Here is a 17217-nt window from a genome sequence, read left to right on the forward strand (position 1 = left end):
CAAGGAGAATGGGCAGGGTTTTATAGGCATGATGTCTATGAGAACGGGCAGGGTTTCATAGGCATGATGTCTTGGAGAACTGGCAGAGTATCATAGGCATGATGTCTTGGAGAACGGGCAGGGTTTCATAGGTATGACGTCTTGAAGAAAGGGGCAGGGTTTCATAGGCATGACGTCTAGGAGAACGGGCAGTGTTTCATAGGCATGACGTCTTGGAGAACGGGCAGGGTTTCATAGGCATGATGTCAAGGAGAACTGGCAGGGTTTTATAGGCATGACGTCTTGGAGAACTGGCAGGGTTTCATAGGCATGATGTCAAGGAGAATGGGCAGGGTTTTATAGGCATGATGTCTATGAGAACGGGCAGGGTTTTATAGGCATGACGTCTTGGAGAACTGGCAGAGTATCATAGGCATGATGTCTTGGAGAACGGGCAGGGTTTCATAGGCATGACATCTTGGAGAACAGGCAGGATTTAATAGGTATGACGTCTTGAAGAAAGGGGCAGGGTTTCATAGGCATGACGTCTAGGAGAATGGGCAGTGTTTCATAGGTATGACGTCTTGGAGAACGGGCACGGTTTCATAGGCATGACGTCTTGGAGAACTGGCAGGGTTTCATAGGCATGACGTCTAGGAGAATGGTTAGGGTTTCATAGGCATGATGTCTTGGAGAACGGGCAGGGTTTCAGGGTCATGACGTCTTGGAGAAAGGGGCAGGGTTTCATAGGCATGACGTCGAGGAGAACGGGCAGGGTTTCATAGGCATGAGTCTAGGAGAACGGGCAGGGTTTAATAAGCATAACCTCTATGATAATGGGCAGGGTTTCATAGGCATGAGTCTTTGAGAACGGGCAGGGTATCATAGTCATGACGTCTTGGAGAACGGGCAGGGTTTCATAGGTATGACGTCTTGGAGAACGGGCAGGGTTTCATAGGCATGACGTCGAGGAGAACGGGCAGGGTTTCATAGGCATGACGTCTAGAAGAACGGGTAGGGTTTCATAGGCATGACCACTATGAGAACGGGCAGGGTTTCATAGTCATGACGTCTTGGAGAACGGGCAGGGTATCATAGGCATGACGTCTAGGAGAACGGGCAGGGTTTAATAGGCATGAATCTATGAGAACGGGCAGGGTTTTATAGCCATGATGTCTTGGAGAACGGGCAGGGTTTTATAGGCATGATGTCTTGGAGAACGGGCAGGGTTTCATAGGTATGACGTATAGGGGAACGGGCAAGGTTTCATAGGCATGACGTCTAGGAGAACGGGCAGGGTTTTATAGGCATGACGTCTTGGAGAACGGGCAGGGTTTTATAGGCATGAGTCTTTGAGAATGGGCAGGGTTTCATAGGCATGAGTCTTGGAGAACGGGCAGGGTTTCATAGGCATGACCTCTATGAAAACGGGCAGGGTTTAATAGTCACGACGTCTAGGAGAACGGGCAGGGTTTAATAGGCATGAGTCTCGGAGAGCGGGCAGGGTTTCATAGACATGATGTCGAGGAGAACAGGCAGGGTTTCATAGGCATGATGTCTATGAGAATGGGCAGGGTTTTATAGGCATGACGTCGTGGAGAACTGGCAGGGTTTCATAGGCATGACCTCTATGTGAACGGGTAGGGTTTCATAGTCATGACGTCTTGGAGAACGGGCAGGGTTTCATAGGCATGACGTCTTGGAGAACTGGCAGGGTTTCATAGGCATGATGTCTATGAGAATGGGCAGGGTTTTATAGGCATGACGTCGTGGAGAACTGGCAGTGTTTCATAGGCATGACCTCTATGTGAACGGGTAGGGTTTCATAGTCATGACGTCTTGGAGAACGGGCAGGGTTTCATAGGCATGACGTCTAGGAGAACGGGCAGGGGGTAATAGGCATGAGTCTATGAGAACGGGCAGGGTTTAATAGGCATGAGTCTAGGAGAATGGGCAGTGTTTCATAGGTATGACGTCTTGGAGAACGGGCATGGTTTCATAGGCATGACGTCTTGGAGAACTGGCAGGGTTTCATAGGTATGACGTCTTGAAGAAAGGGGCAGGGTTTCATAGGCATGATGTCTATGAGAATGGGCAGGGTTTCATAGGCATGACGTCTAGGAGAATGGTTAGGGTTTCATAGGCATGATGTCTTGGAGAACGGGCAGGGTTTCAGGGTCATGACGTCTTGGAGAAAGGGGCAGGGTTTCATAGGCATGACGTCGAGGAGAACGGGCAGGGTTTCATAGGCATGAGTCTAGGAGAACGGGCAGGGTTTAATAAGCATAACCTCTATGATAATGGGCAGGGTTTCATAGGCATGAGTCTTTGAGAACGGGCAGGGTATCATAGTCATGACGTCTTGGAGAACGGGCAGGGTTTCATAGGTATGACGTCTTGGAGAACGGGCAGGGTTTCATAGGCATGACGTCTAGGAGAACGGGCAGGGTTTCATAGGCATGACGTCTAGAAGAACGGGTAGGGTTTCATAGGCATGACCACTATGAGAACGGGCAGGGTTTCATAGTCATGACGTCTTGGAGAACGGGCAGGGTATCATAGGCATGACGTCTAGGAGAACGGGCAGGGTTTAATAGGCATGAATCTATGAGAACGGGCAGGGTTTTATAGCCATGATGTCTTGGAGAACGGGCAGGGTTTTATAGGCATGATGTCTTGGAGAACGGGCAGGGTTTCATAGGTATGACGTATAGGGGAACGGGCAAGGTTTCATAGGCATGACGTCTAGGAGAACGGGCAGGGTTTTATAGGCATGACGTCTTGGAGAACGGGCAGGGTTTTATAGGCATGAGTCTTTGAGAATGGGCAGGGTTTCATAGGCATGAGTCTTGGAGAACGGGCAGGGTTTCATAGGCATGACCTCTATGAAAACGGGCAGGGTTTAATAGTCACGACGTCTAGGAGAACGGGCAGGGTTTAATAGGCATGAGTCTCGGAGAGCGGGCAGGGTTTCATAGACATGACGTCGAGGAGAACAGGCAGGGTTTCATAGGCATGATGTCTATGAGAATGGGCAGGGTTTTATAGGCATGACGTCGTGGAGAACTGGCAGGGTTTCATAGGCATGACCTCTATGTGAACGGGTAGGGTTTCATAGTCATGACGTCTTGGAGAACGGGCAGGGTTTCATAGGCATGACGTCTTGGAGAACTGGCAGGGTTTCATAGGCATGATGTCTATGAGAATGGGCAGGGTTTTATAGGCATGACGTCGTGGAGAACTGGCAGTGTTTCATAGGCATGACCTCTATGTGAACGGGTAGGGTTTCATAGTCATGACGTCTTGGAGAACGGGCAGGGTTTCATAGGCATGACGTCTAGGAGAACGGGCAGGGGGTAATAGGCATGAGTCTATGAGAACGGGCAGGGTTTAATAGGCATGAGTCTAGGAGAATGGGCAGTGTTTCATAGGTATGACGTCTTGGAGAACGGGCACGGTTTCATAGGCATGACGTCTTGGAGAACTGGCAGGGTTTCATAGGTATGACGTCTTGAAGAAAGGGGCAGGGTTTCATAGGCATGATGTCTATGAGAATGGGCAGGGTTTCATAGGCATGACGTCTAGGAGAATGGTTAGGGTTTCATAGGCATGATGTCTTGGAGAACGGGCAGGGTTTCAGGGTCATGACGTCTTGGAGAAAGGGGCAGGGTTTCATAGGCATGACGTCGAGGAGAACGGGCAGGGTTTCATAGGCATGAGTCTAGGAGAACGGGCAGGGTTTAATAAGCATAACCTCTATGATAATGGGCAGGGTTTCATAGGCATGAGTCTTTGAGAACGGGCAGGGTATCATAGTCATGACGTCTTGGAGAACGGGCAGGGTTTCATAGGTATGACGTCTTGGAGAACGGGCAGGGTTTCATAGGCATGACGTCTAGGAGAACGGGCAGGGTTTCATAGGCATGACGTCTAGAAGAACGGGTAGGGTTTCATAGGCATGACCACTATGAGAACGGGCAGGGTTTCATAGTCATGACGTCTTGGAGAACGGGCAGGGTATCATAGGCATGACGTCTAGGAGAACGGGCAGGGTTTAATAGGCATGAATCTATGAGAACGGGCAGGGTTTTATAGCCATGATGTCTTGGAGAACGGGCAGGGTTTTATAGGCATGATGTCTTGGAGAACGGGCAGGGTTTCATAGGTATGACGTATAGGGGAACGGGCAAGGTTTCATAGGCATGACGTCTAGGAGAACGGGCAGGGTTTTATAGGCATGACGTCTTGGAGAACGGGCAGGGTTTTATAGGCATGAGTCTTTGAGAATGGGCAGGGTTTCATAGGCATGAGTCTTGGAGAACGGGCAGGGTTTCATAGGCATGACCTCTATGAAAACGGGCAGGGTTTAATAGTCACGACGTCTAGGAGAACGGGCAGGGTTTAATAGGCATGAGTCTCGGAGAGCGGGCAGGGTTTCATAGACATGACGTCGAGGAGAACAGGCAGGGTTTCATAGGCATGATGTCTATGATAATGGGCAGGGTTTTATAGGCATGACGTCGTGGAGAACTGGCAGGGTTTCATAGGCATGACCTCTATGTGAACGGGTAGGGTTTCATAGTCATGACGTCTTGGAGAACGGGCAGGGTTTCATAGGCATGACGTCTTGGAGAACTGGCAGGGTTTCATAGGCATGATGTCTATGAGAATGGGCAGGGTTTTATAGGCATGACGTCGTGGAGAACTGGCAGTGTTTCATAGGCATGACCTCTATGTGAACGGGTAGGGTTTCATAGTCATGACGTCTTGGAGAACGGGCAGGGTTTCATAGCCATGACGTCTAGGAGAACGGGCAGGGGGTAATAGGCATGAGTCTATGAGAATGGGCAGGGTTTAATAGGCATGAGTCTAGGAGAACGGGCAGGGTTTAATAAGCATGACCTCTATGAGAACGGGCAGGGTTTCATAGGCATGAGTCTATGAGAATGGGCAGGGTTTCATAGGCATGACGTCTCGGAGAACGGGCAGGGTTTCATAGGCATGACCTCTATGAGAATGGGCAGGGTTTCATAGGCATGACGTCTCGGAGGACGGGCAGGGTTTCATAGGCATGACGTCTAGGAGAACGGGCAGGGTTTCATAGGCATGACATCTATGAGAACGGGCAGGGTTTCATAGGCATGACCTCTATGAGAACGGGCAGGGTTTTATAGGCATGAGTCTCAGAGAATGGGCAGGGTTTCATAGGCATGAGTCTTGGAGAACGGGCAGGGTGTCATGTCTTATTATGTCTTGTTCCTGTTCTTTCTCTTCACTCTGTCTCTCTCTGCTGGTCTTATTAGGTTACCTTCTCTTTCTCTCCTTCTCCAGCTGTTCCTCATCTCCTCTAACTACCTCGTTCACCCTTTCCCCACCTGTTCCCTTTTTTCCCTCTGATTAGGTCTCTATTTCTCTCTCTGTTCCTGCTACTTTCGGTGTCAGATTCTCGTTTGAGTTTCTCATGCCAGAAGCAAGCTATCGTCTCGTTTGCTTCATCCTTGTCCTATCCTGTCGGAATCTGCCTGGCAGGTGCATCCTGTACACTACTAACTGTCTTTCGTTTGCACTGTGTCCAGTTCATCTGATGCTACGTGAGATCAGGTACCACTGTTCCTCTACGACCCGCGCCTACCCAGAGCGACCTGCAGCCTGTCGCCGCTAACCCAGCTATTCTCCTCTGCTGCTAAGAAGGGGACTCTCTTGTTATTTATCAGAGGGACTTTATGTTTCATTTGTCGCCCTCTCTGCGGGTTGTCTATTTTTGCCATTATCAACTTCTGAAGAGGATCTATGTCTTTCCTGTGTTCTCATTAAAGAACTCTGTTTTTGTTAAACCGCTTTTGGGTCCTCACTCAAGTGCACAACAGAAGAATCTGACCAGAAATGGACCCAGCGACTCCGGATCCATTTCACTCAGCCGTCGAGATCCAGGGAGCGATGCTAGGCAGACACGAGGAGGAATTGTCTGCTGCTCGACATGCCGTTGAGACCCTGGCCGCCCAAGTCTCCGACCTCACAAGACAGATTCACCATCTCCGCCTCGATCCACCGGCCACTTCCAGGGTTTCCGAGTCTCCGGAGCCCAGAATCAATAACCCGCCGTGTTACTCTGGGGAGCCCACTGAATGCCGCTCATTCCTCACTCAGTGTGATGTGGTGTTTTCTCTCCAGCCCAACACTTACTCCAGGAGCACAGCTCGCATCGCCTACGTCATTTCTCTCCTTACCGGACGGGCGCGTGAGTGGGGCACGGCAATCTGGGAGGCGAGGGCTGAGTGTATTAACCAGTATCAGGACTTTAAGGAGGAGATGATACGGGTTTTTGACCGTTCTGTTTTTGGGGAGGAAGCTTCCAGGGCCCTGTCTTCCCTATGTCAAGGGAATCGATCCATAACGGATTATTCTATTGAGTTTTGCACTCTTGCTGCCTCTAGTGACTGGAACGAGCCGGCTTTGCTCGCTCATTTTCTGGAGGGTCTCCTCGCCGAGGTTAAGGATGAGATTCTCTCCCGGGAGGTTCCTTCCAGCATGGACTCCTTGATAGCACTCGCTATTCGCATAGAGCGACGGTTTGATCTTCGTCGCCAAGCTCGTGGAAAGGAGCTCGCGTTCTCCGTTGCCCCCCTCTCCGCATCACTGCCACCTTCTTCCGCCGGCTCGGGTTCTGAGCCTATGCAGCTGGGGGGTATCCGCATCTCGGCTAAGGAGAAGGAACGGAGAATCACCAACCGCCTCTGTCTCTACTGCGGCTCCGCTGGTCATTTTGTCACTTCATGCCCAGTAAAAGCCAGAGCTCATCAGTAAGAGGAGAGCTACTGGTGAGCGCTACAACTCAGGTCTCTCCTTCAAGATCCTGCACTACCTTTCCGGTCCATCTCCGCTGGACCGGTTCATCAGCTTCCTGCAGTGCCTTGATAGACTCTGGGGCGGAGGGCTGTTTTATGGACGAGACCTGGGCTCGGGAACATGACATTCCTCTCAGACAGTTAAGGGATCCCACGGCCTTGTTCGCTTTAGATGGTAGTTCTCTCCCCAAGATTCAGCGTGAAACGCTACCTTTAACCCTCACTGTCTCTGGTAATCATAGCGAAACCATTTCTTTTTTAATTTTTCGTTCACCTTTTACACCTGTTGTTTTGGGCCATCCCTGGCTAGTTCGCCATAACCCTTCTATTAATTGGTCTAGTAATACTATCCTATCCTGGAATGTCTCTTGTCATGTGACCTGTTTAATGTCTGCTATCCCTCCTGTTTCCTCTGTCTCATCTTCACAGGAGGAGCCTGGTGATTTGACAGGGGTGCCGGAGGAGTATCACGATCTGCGCACGGTGTTCAGTCGTTCCAGGGCCACTTCTCTTCCTCCGCACCGGTCGTATGATTGTAGTATTGATCTCCTTCCGGGAACTACTCCCCCCCGGGGTAGACTATACTCTCTGTCGGCTCCCGAACGTAAGGCTCTCGAGGATTATTTGTCTGTATCTCTCGACGCCGGTACCATAGTCTCCTCCTCCTCTCCCGCCGGAGCGGGGGGTTTTTTTGTTCAGAAGAAGGACGGGTCCCTGCGCCCCTGCATAGATTATCGAGGGCTGAATGACATAACAGTTAAGAATCGTTATCCGCTTCCTCTTATGTCTTCAGCCTTCGAGATCCTGCAGGGAGCCAGGTTTTTCACCAAGTTGGACCTTCGTAACGCTTACCATCTCGTGCGCATCAGGGAGGGGGACGAGTGGAAGACGGCGTTTAACACTCCGTTAGGGCACTTTGAATACCGGGTTCTTCCTTTCGGCCTCGTTAACGCTCCAGCTGTCTTTCAGGCACTAGTTAACGACGTCCTGAGAGACATGCTGAACATCTTTGTTTTCGTTTACATTGACGATATCCTGATTTTTTCACCGTCACTCCCGATTCATGTTCAGCACGTGCGACGCGTCCTCCAGCGCCTTTTAGAGAACTGTCTTTATGTGAAGGCTGAGAAGTGCACTTTTCATGCCTCCTCTGTCCCTTTTCTCGGTTCCGTTATTTCCGCTGAGGGCATTAAGATGGATCCCGCTAAGGTCCAGGCTGTCATTGATTGGCCCGTTCCTAAGTCACGCGTCGAGCTGCAGCGCTTTCTCGGTTTCGCAAATTTCTATCGTCGTTTCATCCGTAATTTCGGTCAGGTGGCAGCTCCCCTCACAGCCCTTACTTCTGTCAAGACGTGCTTTAAATGGTCCGTTTCCGCCCAGGGAGCTTTTGATCTTCTCAAGAATCGTTTTACATCCGCACCTATTCTTGTTACACCTGACATCTCTAGACAGTTCGTTGTTGAGGTTGACGCGTCAGAGGTGGGCGTGGGAGCCATTCTTTCTCAGCGCTCCCTCTCTGACGGCAAGGTCCACCCTTGCGCGTATTTTTCTCATCGCCTATCGCTGTCGGAACGTAACTATGATGTGGGAAACCGCGAACTGCTCGCCATCCGCTTAGCCCTAGGCGAATGGCGACAGTGGTTGGAGGGGGCGACCGTTCCTTTTGTCGTTTGGACTGACCATAGGAACCTTGAGTACATCCGTTCAGCCAAACGACTTAATGCGCGTCAGGCTCGTTGGGCTCTGTTTTTCGCTCGTTTTGAGTTCGTTATTTCTTATCGTCCGGGCTCAAAGAACACCAAGCCTGATGCTTTATCTCGTCTCTTCAGTTCTTCAGTAGTCTCCACTGACCCCGAGGGGATTCTCCCTGAGGGGCGTGTTGTCGGGTTGACTGTCTGGGGAATTGAGAGGCAGGTAAAGCAAGCACTCACTCACACTCCGTCGCCGCGCGCTTGCCCTAGGAACCTTCTTTTCGTTCCCGTTCCTACTCGTCTGGCCGTTCTTCAGTGGGCCCACTCTGCCAAGTTAGCCGTCCACCCCGGCGTTCGGGGTACGCTTGCTTCCATTCGCCAGCATTTTGGTGGCCCACTCGGGAACGTGACACGCGTCGTTTTGTCGCTGCTTGTTCGGTCTGCGCGCAGACTAAATCCGGGAACTCCCCTCCTGCCGGCCGTCTCAGACCGCTTCCCATTCCCTCTCGACCATGGTCTCACATCGCCTTAGATTTTATCACCGGACTGCCTTCGTCAGCGGGGAAGACTGTTATTCTTACGGTTGTCGATAGGTTCTCTAAGGCGGCTCATTTTATTCCTCTCGCTAAGCTCCCTTCTGCTAAGGAAACGGCACAGATCATCATCGAGAATGTTTTCAGAATTCATGGCCTTCCGTCAGACGTCGTTTCGGACAGAGGCCCGCAGTTCACGTCTCAATTTTGGAGGGAGTTTTGCCGTTTGATTGGGGCTTCCGTCAGTCTCTCGTCCGGCTTCCATCCCCAGTCTAACGGTCAAGCCGTGGTCATCAGTACCTAGTGGATTGGGAGGGGTACGGTCCTGAGGAAAGGAGTTGGGTTCCCTCTCGGGACGTGCTGGACCGTTCGCTGATCGATGATTTCCTCCTTTGCCGCCAGGTTTCCTCCTCGAGTGCGCCAGGAGGCTCTCGGTGAGTGGGGGGTACTGTCATGTCTTATTATGTCTTGTTCCTGTTCTTTCTCTTCACTCTGTCTCTCTCTGCTGGTCTTATTACGTTACCTTCTCTGTCTCCTTCTCCAGCTGTTCCTCATCTCCTCTAACTACCTCGTTCACCCTTTCCCCACCTGTTCCCTTTTTCCCCTCTGATTAGGTCTCTATTTCTCTCTCTGTTCCTGCTACTTTCGGTGTCAGATTCTCATTTAAGTTTCTCATGCCAGAAGCAAGCTATCGTCTCGTTTGCTTCATCCTTGTCCTATCCTGTCGGAATCTGCCTAGCAGGTGCATCCTGTACACTACTAGCTGTCTTTCGTTTGCACTGTGTCCAGTTCATCTGATGCTACGTGAGATCAGGTACCACTGTTCCTCTATGACCCGCGCCTACCCAGAGCGACCTGCAGCCTGTCGCCGCTAACCCAGCTATTCTCCTCTGCTGCTAAGAAGGGGACTCTCTTGTTATTTATCAGAGGGACTTTTTGTTTCATTTGTCGCCCTCTCTATGGGTTGTCTATTTTTGCCATTATCAACGTCTGAAGAGGATCTATGTCTTTCCTGTGTTCTCATTAAAGAACTGTTTTTGTTAAACCGCTTTTGGGTCCTCACTCAAGTGCACAACACAGGGTTTCGTAGGCATGATGTCTATGAGAACGGGCAGGGTTTAATAGGCATGACGTCTAGGAGAACGGGCAGGGTTTAAAAAGCATGAGTCTAGGAGAGCGGGCAGGGTTTCATAGGCATGACGTCAAGGAGAACGGGCAGGGTTTAATAGGCATGAAGTCTTGGAGAACGGGCAGGGTTTCATAGGCATGACCTCTATGACAATGGACAGGGTTTCATAGGCATGACGTCTAGGAGAACGGGCAGGGTTCCATAGGCATTACGTATAGGGGAACGGGCAAGGTTTCATAGGCATGACGTCTAGGAGAACGGGCAGGGTTTTATAGGCATGAGTCTTTGAGAATGGGCAGGGTTTCATAGGCATGACCTCTATGAGAACGGGCAGGGTTTAATAGTCACGACGTCTAGGAGAACGGGCAGGGTTTAGTAGGCATGAGTCTCGGAGAGCGGGCAGGGTTTCATAGACATGACGTCGAGGAGAACAGGCAGGGTTTCATAGTCATGACGTCTTGGAGAACGGGCAGGGTTTCATAGGCATGACGTCTAGGAGAACGGGCAGGGGGTAATAGGCATGAGTCTATGAGAACGGGCAGGGTTTAATAGGCATGAGTCTAGGAGAACGGGCAGGGTTTAATAAGCATGACCTCTATGAGAACGGGCAGGGTTTCATAGGCATGAGTCTATGAGAATGGGCAGGGTTTCATAGGCATGACTTGTAGGAAAACGGGCAGGGTTTCATAGGCATGACGTCTAGGGGAATGGGCAGGGTTTCATAGGCATGACCTCTATGAGAATGGGCAGGGTTTCATAGGCATGACGTCTTGGAGGACGGGCAGGGTTTCATAGGCATGACGTCTAGGAGAACGGGCAGGGTTTCATAGGCATGACGTCTAGGAGAACGGGCAGGGTTTAATATGCATGAGTCTTGGAGAACGGGCAGGGTTTAATAAGCATGACCTCTATGAGAACGGGCAGGGTTTAATAGGCATGACGTCTACGAGAATGGTCAGCGTTTCATAGGCATGATGTGTAGGAGAACGGGCAGGGTTTCATAGGCATGACGTCTCGGAGAACAGGCAGGGTTTTATAGGCATGACGTCTAGGAAACGGGCAGGGTTTCATAGGCATGACTTGTAGGAAAACGGGCAGGGTTTCATAGGCATGACGTCTAGGGGAATGGGCAGGGTTTCATAGGCATGACGTCTCGGAGAACAGGCAGGGTTTTATAGGCATGACGTCTAGGAAACGGGCAGGGTTTCATAGGCATGACTTGTAGGAAAACGGGCAGGGTTTCATAGGCATGACGTCTAGGGGAATGGGCAGGGTTTCATAGGCATGACGTCTAGGAGGACGGGCAGGGTTTAATAGGCTTGACCTCTATGAGAACGGGCAGGGTTTTATAGGCATGACGTCTAGGAGAACGGGCAGGGTTTAATAGGCATGACCTCTATGAGAACGGGCAGGGTTTAATAGGCATGACCTCTATGAGAACGGGCAGGGTTTAATAGGCATGACGTCTAGGAGAACGGGCAGGGTTTCATAGGCATGACGTCTAGGAGAACGGGCAGGGTTTCATAGGCACGACCTCTATGACAACGGGCAGGGTTTCATAGTCATGACGTCTTGGAGAATGGGCAGGGTTTCATAGGCATGACGTCTCGGAGAACGGGCAGGGTTTTATAAGCATGGGTCTATGAGAACGGGCAGGGTTTAATAGGCATGAGTCTAGGAGAACGGGCAGGGTTTAATAAGCATGACCTCTATGAGAACGGGCAGGGTTTCATAGGCATGAGTCTATGAGAATGGGCAGGGTTTCATAGGCATGACGTCTAGGAGAACGGGCAGGGTTTCATAGGCATGACCTCTATGAGAATGGGCAGGGTTTCATAGGCATGACGTCTAGGAGAATGGGCAGGGTTTAATAGGCATGACGTCTATGAGAACGAGCAGGGTTGCATAGGCATGACCTCTATGAGAACGGGCAGAGTTTAATAGGCATGACGTCTAGGGTTTCGTGCAGGATGGAGTATGCAAATGGAAGTCAGTGGTCGGCTCTCACTGTATGATAATCTGTCTGCTGCACTTGGTGACTGGTTCCTGTTCTCATTTCACAGTTTCCTGTTTCAGACAAGGAAGTTGGCTCAAGACTCACAGTTGCAGACAGAGAAAGACCGAACAGTTAAAAAAAAAACTGAAAACAGAATTCTTCACCAACCTTATATTTCTTGCACTCGTACCTGAACTTGTCTTTTCTTCCTGGCACTGAATCTGCTGATAACCGCTATTTTTAAGAAGAGTCTGCTAAATGACTCCAATGTAAGAAGTTTTTCAGAAGTGCATATACAAAATTAAATGGCAGCACCTTGCATTAAGTTCTTCAGAAGTGACACAGCTGCACACACACACAATGTAGCTGTTGACAGATCCATTACTAGCAGAGAGAACAGAGTCTAGTTCTTTCATTCACTGTGTTCCTCCACTCTCTGGCATAGTCCAGGCCTCGTTTGTTCTAATTTGTTTGTTTGTTGTTTGTTGTTTGTTTGTTGTTCTACCCTCTCACACAATGCACCACCGGCCAGCTCCAACAAGCGCTGGTCAGGCCCTCTCTGTACGCAGCCTGCCTCTGTTCTGTACCAACAGACATCCATCCATCTTCCAGGTCAGCACACCTGTCACTACCACACCAGTTTCCTCTGTTTCTCTCTGTTCTTCTCCCTCTTTATCTGCAGGAGGAGTTCTGAATTTAGAGAGTTAGTGTGTTGGCTAAGCATAATAAATCAATAAAAATGGGCCATTTGTGAGGGATAAAAAAGTAATATGCTACATGAAAGAAGAATTTTTATGAACAGAAATATTTAGTAGACTAATTATTATGCAGTAGTCTAGGCAGGAGAGTTTGTCAGGTTCCAGACAGGGATTTCTGAGTAATGAAAATTAGAAAGTGTTGATCGAGATTAAAATGAGCAGGCCATTCTTACTGTTGTTTTACCACCCACTGTGTCAGTCTCATGATTTCTGCATGACCGTGCTTTTGTGCCCTAACTCAGTGGCCATAGTCTTTTGTTCTCGGGCTTGCGGTGGGCAGCACAGAGCTTCCATTCACCGAGGCTGGTTGTTGTCAATCTTGCGATCCGCACGCATTCCCGAGCACTACGTCCCCCAGTTTCAGTCAAGCGCAAAAACCAAAAATATTGTTGCGCCACTGGTCCACACATTACAGTATTCACTAAACACGTCGACTCAGAGCTGATGGCGCGTCTGGCATTTAAGGCCTGAACAGCGCCTAACCGGCAACATTGTCTCCCGGGCTGTATGCCGCCAAGACCATACCGGAAAAACACTTCTCATCTGTGGTAGGCTAAGTGAATAACGTGATGCGCCTCCTCCTGTAATATTTTATTTTGATTAGTAAGGGTGGGGACAAGTTTACCATTGAATCTGCTTCACTCAACTCTGCCTCACACCAATACATAGTTTAGTTTGCTTCTTAGCTATCTGTAAAAAGTGTTAGTGTTATTCGCCTTAGGCTATTTAGCTAACTTGAACCAGATAATCTCCCACTGCCACGATGGACATCAAAACATTGGCCCCGCCAAAGTATCCAAACAAAACCGAAGGAGAGCAATGAGCAGCAGCAGCATCAAACCACCGAGGCTGCCGCCAAGCCCATTAGTGATGATGCTGCCGAGCTCCAGCTCCGCGTGTAGAGCCTTCCCCCTCTTTCACAAGCTCTGCCAGGATAATGGCTCCGCAGCCCATTCCACCTCCGACTGTTCCTGACGATCTTGGAACAGAGGAGCCAGCCCTGGTTAGCCTAGAATCCTACCCGAGCTGTAGGTTTTCATCCAAAAACATTTATTTAATAGCAACTGGTTCATAGGAAGAGAGTGTCTGGAATATTTGGTTACTGCAGATGCAAAATGTTTTCTCCCATGTCGAAAGTTCTGTCTTGGGTCCAATGTTAATGCAAACAAGGCCTTCACCAAATCTGGGTTTTCTAACTGGAAGCATGCTATTGATACAATCGATTCGCTAGGCATGCATAACGCGAAGAGCATTTTAAATGCACTGTACTGTGGAAAGAAAAACTAGTTTGGGTATGGGTACTCAGCGGTCAACACTTGTTAATGATGGGCAGCTGGCAAGAAATCACATGTAAGTGTCGGCGATTGTGGACATTTATTGAGCTCCTTGTTTCAAACCAGCAACCACTGAGGGGGACATTGGACGCAATAGAGTCAAGAGCGGAGGCGGGCACTGGACTTTTTCTGTCTATGATGGAACATACTCTCTGAGATGACAAGGAACTCGCCAAGGTGTTTAGCACCATACCCCACAATACCACATACACGTCACACATTACTCTAAATGAAATCATAGGGCTTATTAGTGGTATTGTCACTGAGGAAGCTAAGTGCGAGAACTAATTGTCCACTTAGAGAAACGTGTTCAGCCAGCAGAGAAGAAGCATGCTACACTGAATGAAAGCTTAACTAATCCAACTGGCATTTGAGGGGGATCTTACAAAAAGTTTTGGAGAGAATGGAATGATCGATTACTCAGGAAGTTCCACAGAGCATCAATGAGGCTGCAAGTGTTCAGAAAAGATGAGTTACAGTTCATATAAGGAAATCAGTCAATTGAAATCGATTCATTAGGCTCTAATCCATATGGATTTCACATGACTGTGCAGGGGCACAGCCATGGGTAGGCCTGAGAGGGCCTAGGCTCACCCACTTTGGAGCCAGGCCTAACCACTGGGGAGCCAGGTCCAGCCAATCACAATCAGTTTTTCCCTAAAAAAGGGCTTTATTAGAAACAGAAATACTCCTCAGTATCATCACCTGTCCGGGTGGCTGGTCTCAGACAATCCCGCAGGTGAAGAAGCTGGATGTGGAGGTCCTGGGCTGACGTGGGTACACGTGGTCTGCGGTTGTGAGGCCAGTTGGACATATTGTCAAATTCTCGAAAACAACATGGTAGAGAAATTAACATGAAATTATCTGGCAACAGCTCTAGTGGACATTCCTGCTGTCGCAAAACTACACAATTTAGAGTGGCCTTTTATTGTCCCCAACACAAGGTGCACCTGTATAATGATAATGCTGTTTAATCAGCACTAATCACCTGCCAGATTGATGGATTATCTTGGCAAAGGAGAAATGCTCACGAACAGGGATGTAAACAAATATCTGAACAAAATTTGAGGAAAGTAAGCTTTTTGTGCATACAGAACATTTCTGGGATCTTTTATTTCAGCTCATAAAACATGGAACTAACACCTTACATGTTGGGTTTATATTTGTGTTCAGTTGATTAGGTCATGCCGTTATTGATCTGATATTTAGTTTACTACTTGGTACCTCTGGTTTGTTCTGTTCGCTGAGATCGACTACAGATTTTGCGCCAACCTCACTGTCACTTCAAAAGCACTCAATGATCTCGGGGTGTCGTAATTTTGTTTATTGTGGGATAGTGTGATATAAGCACAATTCAATATCATTTCAATGCAAGAACCCTCAAAACAATTGCCCTCTCGATGATTTCAACTACCCCCTTATCCTGGCAATGGGTCTGCCCAACACCAGAGCCAATCGCATGCAAGGAACAAAGAACCATTGAGCCACATTCAAACACCGCCAGAAAGCTGATGCCTAGAGGTAATATAGCTAGCATCTGTCTCTGCCTCATATTTCTGAACAGGTCAAATAAAAACTACAGTGGGGAGTACAAGTATTTGATACATTGCCGATTTTGCAGGTTTTCCTACTTACAAAGCATGTAGAGGTCTATAATTTTTTTTTATCATAGGTACACTTTAACTGTGAGAGACAGAATCTAAAACAAAAATCCAGAAAATCACATTGTATGATTTTTAAGTAATTAATTTGCATTTGTTGTCATATCAATCCCGTTAGCGGGATCTCAGCCCAAAGAGGTTAACAAAATACAACAACAAAAAAACGGAAAAGTGGTGCGTGCATATGTATTCACTCCCTTTGCTATGAAGCCCCTAAATAATGTCTGGTGCAACCAATTATCTTCAGAAGTCACATAATTAGTTAAATAAAATCCACCTGTGTGCAATCTAAATGTCACATGTTCTGTCACATGATCTCATTATATATACACCTGTTCTGAAAGGCTCCAGAGTCTGCAACACCACTCGGCAAGGGGCACCATGAATACCAAGGAGCTCTCGAAACAGGTCAGGGACAAAGTTGTGGAGAAGTACAGATCAGGGTTGGATTATAAAAACATATCTGAAACTTTGAACATCCCACAGAGCACCAAATCCATTATTAAAAAATGGAAAGGACATGGCACCACAACAAACCTGCCAAGATAGGGCAGCCCACCAAAACTCCCAGACCAGGCAAGGAGGGCATTAATCAGAGAGGCAACAAAGAGACAAAAGATCAGCCTGAAGGAGCTGCAAAGCTCCACAGCGGAGATTGGAGTATCTGTCCATAGGGCCACCTTAAGCTGTACTCTCCACAGAGCTGGGCTTTCCGGATGAGAGGCCAGAAAAAAAGGCAATGCTTAAAGAAATAAATAAGCAAACATGTTTGGTGTTCACCAAAAGGCATGTGGGAGACTCTCCAAACTTATGGAAGAAGGTACCCTGATCAGATGAGACTAAAATGTCATTTTTTGGCCATCAAGGAAAACAATATGTCTGGACCAAACCCAACGCCTTTCATCACCCCGAGAACAGCATGGTGGTGGCAGCATCATGCGGTGGGAATGTTTTTCATCAGCAGGGACTGGGAAGCTGGTCAGAATTGAAGGAATGATGGATGGTGCTAAATATAGGGAAATTCTTGAGAGAAACCTGTTTCAGTCTTTTAGAGATTTGACACTGGGACGGAGGTTCACCTTCCAGCAGGACAATGACCCTAAGCATACTGCTAAAGCAGCACTCGAGTGGTTTAAGGGGAAACATTTAAATGTATTGGAATGACATAGTCAAATCCCAGACCTCAATCCAATTGAGAATCTTTGGTATGACTTAAATTTTGCTGTACACCAGTGGAACCCATCCAACTTGAAGGAGCTGGAGCAGTTTTGCCTTGAATGGGCAAAATAAA

Source organism: Oncorhynchus masou, chromosome 30, assembly GCF_036934945.1.
Source record: "Oncorhynchus masou masou isolate Uvic2021 chromosome 30, UVic_Omas_1.1, whole genome shotgun sequence".
Taxonomy (NCBI): domain Eukaryota; kingdom Metazoa; phylum Chordata; class Actinopteri; order Salmoniformes; family Salmonidae; genus Oncorhynchus; species Oncorhynchus masou.